The sequence below is a fragment of the Cebus imitator genome, unplaced genomic scaffold (assembly GCF_001604975.1).
Source record: "Cebus imitator isolate Cc_AM_T3 unplaced genomic scaffold, Cebus_imitator-1.0 Scaffold35, whole genome shotgun sequence".
In the NCBI taxonomy this organism is placed as follows: Eukaryota; Metazoa; Chordata; class Mammalia; order Primates; family Cebidae; genus Cebus; species Cebus imitator.
In genome coordinates this window covers 10,055,034-10,061,033 of record NW_016107350.1, presented here as the reverse complement: position 1 = coordinate 10,061,033, position 6,000 = coordinate 10,055,034, and positions in this window count along the sequence as shown.

Genomic DNA, 6,000 nt, shown 5'->3' with positions numbered 1-6,000 from the left:
AGAGTCTAGCTCTTGTTGCTCAGGCCGGAGGGCAATGATAGGATCTCAGCTCACCACAACCTCTGCCTCCCAGGTTCAAGCGATTCTCCTGCCTCAGCCTCCCGAGTAGCTGGGATTACGAGCATGTGCCACCATGACTAGCTAGTTTTGTATTTTTAGTACAGATGGGGTTTCACTCTATTGGTCAGGCTGGTCTCAAACTCCTGACCTCAGGTTATCCACCCACCTCTGCCTCCCAAAGTGCTGGGATTACAGGTGTGAATCACCATGTCTGACCTAAAATTAGTTTACTTCTTTAAATGTGGCTACTAGAAAATGTGAAGCTACACATGTGGCCTGCCTCGTGGTTCTACTGGGTGGTGCTATTACAGGTCCAATAATTCATTCCCAGGAGTGGTCCTGCTACTGACTTTCCTTTTCCTTCCACAAACTAACATTGTGCTGCCAAAGGGCAGATAGTAACACTTTCAGGTATCGATCCTCCTGGATGGTACTCACCTGGTGACTGTAGCCATTACCAGCACACAACCTAACCAAGGGGTTCCAGGGTGGGTAAAGCACTGTTCTCTAGTTTGGAGACAGAGATCCTAAATTCCACACTGCATCTGTGTGAGCTCAGTAAAAACACCAACCTCAAAGGACCCAGATTTACTTCTATTAAAACAAATGAAGGCAGAGAGCTAGGTGACCACTGAAGCCCCTTCAAGTCTCTTCTAAGCGGCCTGGCCCAGTGAATGAACTGTGGCTATTTCTGGGATGCTTGTAGGGTGAGTGGAGAAGGATGCTGTTGGGGGACTCCTTGGTGGCCTCCCAGATAATCCCGTGGGAGCCCCCTCATTAAAGTTGCCCTTGGACCAGAACACCACAAGCTTACACCCCTTCCCACAGTGGCCAACTCAGAAACCAACATTTGGATAAGGAGGTGTGTTATGGCAAGTGATAATGCAGGCTAAACAAAAATATGCAGAACGTAGAAGGGCTTCGAAATTGAGGGACGATGAACCTATTATAAGTCTTTAAGAGAGGTGAGTATTATTTTGGGTTGGTCCCAGGTTTTTGCTATCATAAACAGTGCCACAATGAACATATATTTGCATGTGTCTTTATAATAGAACTATTTATAATCCTTTGGATATATACCCAGGAATGGGATTGCTGGGTCAAATGGAATTTCTATTTCTAGGTCCTTGAGGAATCGCCACACTGTCTTCCACAATGGCTGAACTAATTTACACTCCCACCAACAGTGTAAAAGTGTTCCTATTTCTCCACATCCTCTCCAGCATCTGCTGTCTCCAGATTTTTTTAATGATTGCCATTCTAACTGGTGTGAGATGGTAACTCAATGTGGTTTTGATTTGCATTTCTCTAATGATCAGTGATGATGAGCATTTTTTCATATGTTTGTTGGCCTCATGTATGTCTTCTTTTGTAAAGTGTCTGTTCATATCCTTTGCCCACTTCTGAATGGGTGGCTTGTTTGTTTTTTTCTTGTAAATCTGTTTTAGTTCTTTGTAGATTCTGGATATTAGCCCTTTGTCAGATGGGTAGATTGCAAAAACTTTTTCCCATTCTGTTGCTTGCCAGTTCACTCTAATGATTGTTTCTTTTGCTGTGCAGAAGCTCTGGAGTTTGATTAGATCCCATTTGTCTATTTTGGCTTTTGTTGCCAGTGCATTTGGTGTTTTAGTCATGAAGTCCTTGCCTATGCCTATGTCCTGAATGGTTTTGCCCAGGTTTTCTTCTAGGGTTTTTATGGTGTTAGGTGTTATGTTTAAGTCTTTAATCCATCTGGAGTTAATTTTAGTGTAAGGCGTCAGGAAGGGGCCCAGTTTCTGCTTTCTGCACATGGCTAGCCAGTTTTTCCAACACTATTTATTAAACTGGGAATCCTTTCCTCATTGCTTGTTTTTGTGAAGTTTGTCAAAGATCAGATGGTTGTAGATGTGTGGTGTTGCCTCTGAGGCCTCTGTTCTGTTCCATTGGTCTGTATCTCTGTTTTGGTACCAGTACCATGCTGTTTTGATTACTGTTGCCTTGTAGTATAGTATGAAGTCAGGTAGCATGATGTCTCCAGCTTTGTACTTTTTGCTTAGGATTGTCTTGGTTATGCAGGCTCTCTTTTGGTTCCATATAAAGTTTAAGGTGGTTTTCTCCAGTTCTGTGAAGGTCATAGGTAGCTTGATGGGGATAGCATTGAATCTATAAATTACTTTGGGCAGTATGGCCATTTTCACAATATTAATTCTTCCTAACCATGAGCATGGAATGTTTTTCCATCTGTTTGTGTCCTCTCTTATTTCCTTGAGCAGTGGTTTGTAGTTCTCCTTGAAGAGGTCCTTAACATCCTTTGTTAGTTGTATTCCTAGGTATTTTGTTCTCTTTGTAACAATTGTGAATGGCAGTTCATTCTTGATTTGGCTCTCTTTTAGTCTGTTATTGGTGTATAGGAATGCATGTGATTTCTGCACATTGATTTTGTATCCAGAGACTTTGTTGAAGTTGCTTATCAATTTAAGGAGATTTTGGGCTGAGACGATGGGGTCTTCTAAATATACAATCATGTTGTCTGCAAATAGAGACAATTTGACTTCCTCCTTTCCTAATTGAATACGCTTTATATCTTTTTCTTGCCTCATTGCTCTGGCTAGAACTTCCCATGCTATGTTGAATAGGAGTGGTGAGAGATGGCATCCTTGTCTAGTGCCGGATTTCAAAGGGAATACTTCCAGTTTTTGCCCATTCAGTACGATATTGGCTGTGGTTTTGTTGTAGATAGATAGCTTTTATTATTTTGGGATATGTTCCATCAATACCTACTTTCTTGAGAGGTTTTAGCATGAAGGGCTGTTGAATTTTGTTGAAGGCCATCTCTGCATCTATTGAGAAAATCACGTGGTTTTTGTCCTCGGTTCTGTTTATATGGTGGATTATGTTTATAGACTTGCGATTGTTGAACAAGCCTTGCATCCCCGGGATGAAGCCTACTTGATCGTGATGGATAAGCTTTTTGATGTGCTGTTGCCATCTGTTTGCCAGTATTTTATTGAAGATTTTTGCATCTATGTTCATCGTGGATATTGGCCTGAAGTTTTCTTTTTTTGTTGATTCTGTGCCGGGTTTTGTTATTAGGATGACGTTGGTCTCATAAAATGATTTGAGAAGGATTCCCTCTTTTTGGTTTGTTTGGAATAGTTTCAGAAGGAGTGGTACCAGCTCCTCTTTGTATGTCTGGTAGAATTTGGCTGTGAACCCTTCTGGGGTTTTTCAGCTCCATCAAGTCGTTTATATTCTTCTCTAAGCTGTTTATTCTCATTAGCATTTTGTCAAATCTCTTTTCAAGGTTCTTAGTTTCTTTGCATTGGGTTAGAACATGTTCTTTTAGCTCAGAGAAGCTTGTTATTACCCACGTTCTGAAGCCTGTTTCTGTCAATTCATCAGATTCATTCCCCATGCAGCTTTGTTTCCTTGCCAGCGAGGAATTGTGATCCCTTGGAGAAGGAGGAGCGGTGTTCTGGTTTTAGGTGTTTTCCTCCTTTTTGTGCTGGTTTCTTCCCATCTTTGTGGATTTATCTACCTGTGGTCTTTGTAGTTGGTGACTTTCAGGTGGGGTCTCTGAGTGGATGTCCTTTTTGTTGATGTTGTAGTTATTTCTTTCTGCTTTTTTAGTTTTCCTTCTAACAGTCAGGCCCCTCTGCTGTAGGACTGCTGGAGGTTCGCTCCAGACTCTGCTTGCCTGGGGATCACCTGCAGCAGCTGCAGAACAGTAAGGGTTGCTGCCAGTTTCTTCTTCTGTTATCTTTGTCCCAGAAGGATACCTACCAGAGGTCAGCCTGAGCTCTCCTTTATGAGGTGTCTCTTTGGATATGCAGGGATTGGGGAACTGCTTGAGGAGACAGAATGTCCCTTATAGGAGCTCAAGTGCTGTGCTCAGAGCTCCGTTGTTCTATTCAGAGCTGCTGGACAGGTACGTTTAAGTCTGCTGCAGCGGAACTCATAACCACTTTTTTTTCCCAGGTGCTCTGTCCCAGGAAGGGGGGGCTTTATAAGTTCCTGAAGTGCTGCTGTCTTTTTTCAGAGATGCCTGGCCCAGCAAGGAGGTAGCCTGGTAACAGTCTGCCCACAGAGGCATTGCTGAGCTGCTGTGGGCTCTGCCAAGCTGCTGTGTGAACTTCTTTGTGGTTTTGTTTACAGAGGTATAGTCAGAACTGCCTCAGTAATGGTGATCTGCCTCAGTAATGGCAGTCTGCCTCAGCAATGGTGGACTGCTTCAGTAATGGCAAACTGCCTTGATAGTGGTGGACTGCCTCAGTAATGGTGGACGCCTTTCCTCCCACAGAGCTGGAGCGTCCCAGGTCCAGTTGCATTTGCTGCGAAGCTCTCAATCCAGAGCATTTCAGATTGCTGGTCTTTGTAGGGGTGGGACCCACTGAGCTAGATCACCCGGCTCCCTGTTTTAGTCCCCTTTTTTTCAGTTGAATGGGTGGCTCTGTCTCCCAGGCATTCCAGGTGCCCGTTGAAACAGCCGCCCGGATTTGTGTGAGTTTTTGTGCAGAGACCCACTGCACTGGTTGAAACAGCTGTGCTGGAAACTCATGGCACTTTTCAGCCAGGGAATCTCCTGGTCAGTGGGCAATGAAAACTCGTTTGGAAATGCAGTGATCACTTATGCTCTGTGTTGTTCTCGCTGGGAACTGCACTCCAGAGCTGTTCCTATTCAGCCATCTTGGATCCTCTGCTCATTTCTTTTGTTAATGATGGAAATATATTGTCAGTTTTACAAAGAATTGTAACCTATAGCAATATTAAATCACTGAAAGACACCAGCAAACACTACTGGATAGTATTTGAATAACATTACATTCAAATCTACTAGCAAGGCTTACAACGCCACTCTCAAGTGTCAAAATTGCAGTGTAACTTGCTTCAAAGTTAATTTTTCTTGTAACCCACTCATAGCATTTATATAAAGTACACTATGCATATGAACTTATTAGTATTTATTTTAGTTGCAAGAATGACTCACCATTATCAGAAGACAGGGCCATGAACACACACACAACACCTACAAGCAACACTGACTGATTAAATTGTGATCACTTCTCTCCTAAACTAGGACTCTTGTCCTAGTTTCTGGAAATGTCAACTCTTTTAGCTCATTTTGTGCTACTATAACAGAATACTATCAATGTAGTAACTGATAATGAACAGAAGCTGATTGGCTTATGGTTCTGAAGGCTGGGAAGTCCAAGATCAAGGTGCTGACATCTGATGAGGGCCTTCATGCTGCATCATCACACAGTGGAAAGCAGAGGGAAAAAGAAAAAAAAAGAGAGAGTAAAGGTTCTGAACTGCTCCTTTTATAAGGAATCCACTCCAAAAATAACAAATCCACTCCCACAATAATGATATCAGTCCATTCTTGAGGGCAGCATCCTCATGATCAAAACACATCTAAAAGGTTTTTTTTCCCAACACCTTCAAATTGGAGATCAAGTCTCCAGCACACCAACTTTGGAAGACACGTTCAAACCATAGCATCAACCTTACTCTCCATGCCAGCTCATCAGTGCTTCCTGCTCTGACTTCTGACTCGATGTCAGTGGATTTTGTTTAAACAGTAACACCTCCATGTTGATTAAACTTTAATTCTCACTTGAGAATTATCATTGCTTTTCTCATTTTCTCAATTCTTTTGTCTGATTGTATCCTCAAGATTTAAGATTTTTAAAAATCATGCAAATCTTTCAAGAAATTCTGGGAATTCCTTCATGGAAATGACTTTTTCCTGAGCCATCCAGAGGGAATACTGTGGCCACGTAATCTCTTTCTAATGCCCAAGTTTCTCAGCTGAGGAAGTGATTTAAGTCCCCCTGCCCACTACCTTAAACAAACTATAAATTTTTATTTGCTTTTCAGACTATGTCTCTAAGAAGCTGTCCCCTGATTTATTTAAGCAGTTCATTGATTGTCCACTGTGTCAGGCACAGCACTGGGGAT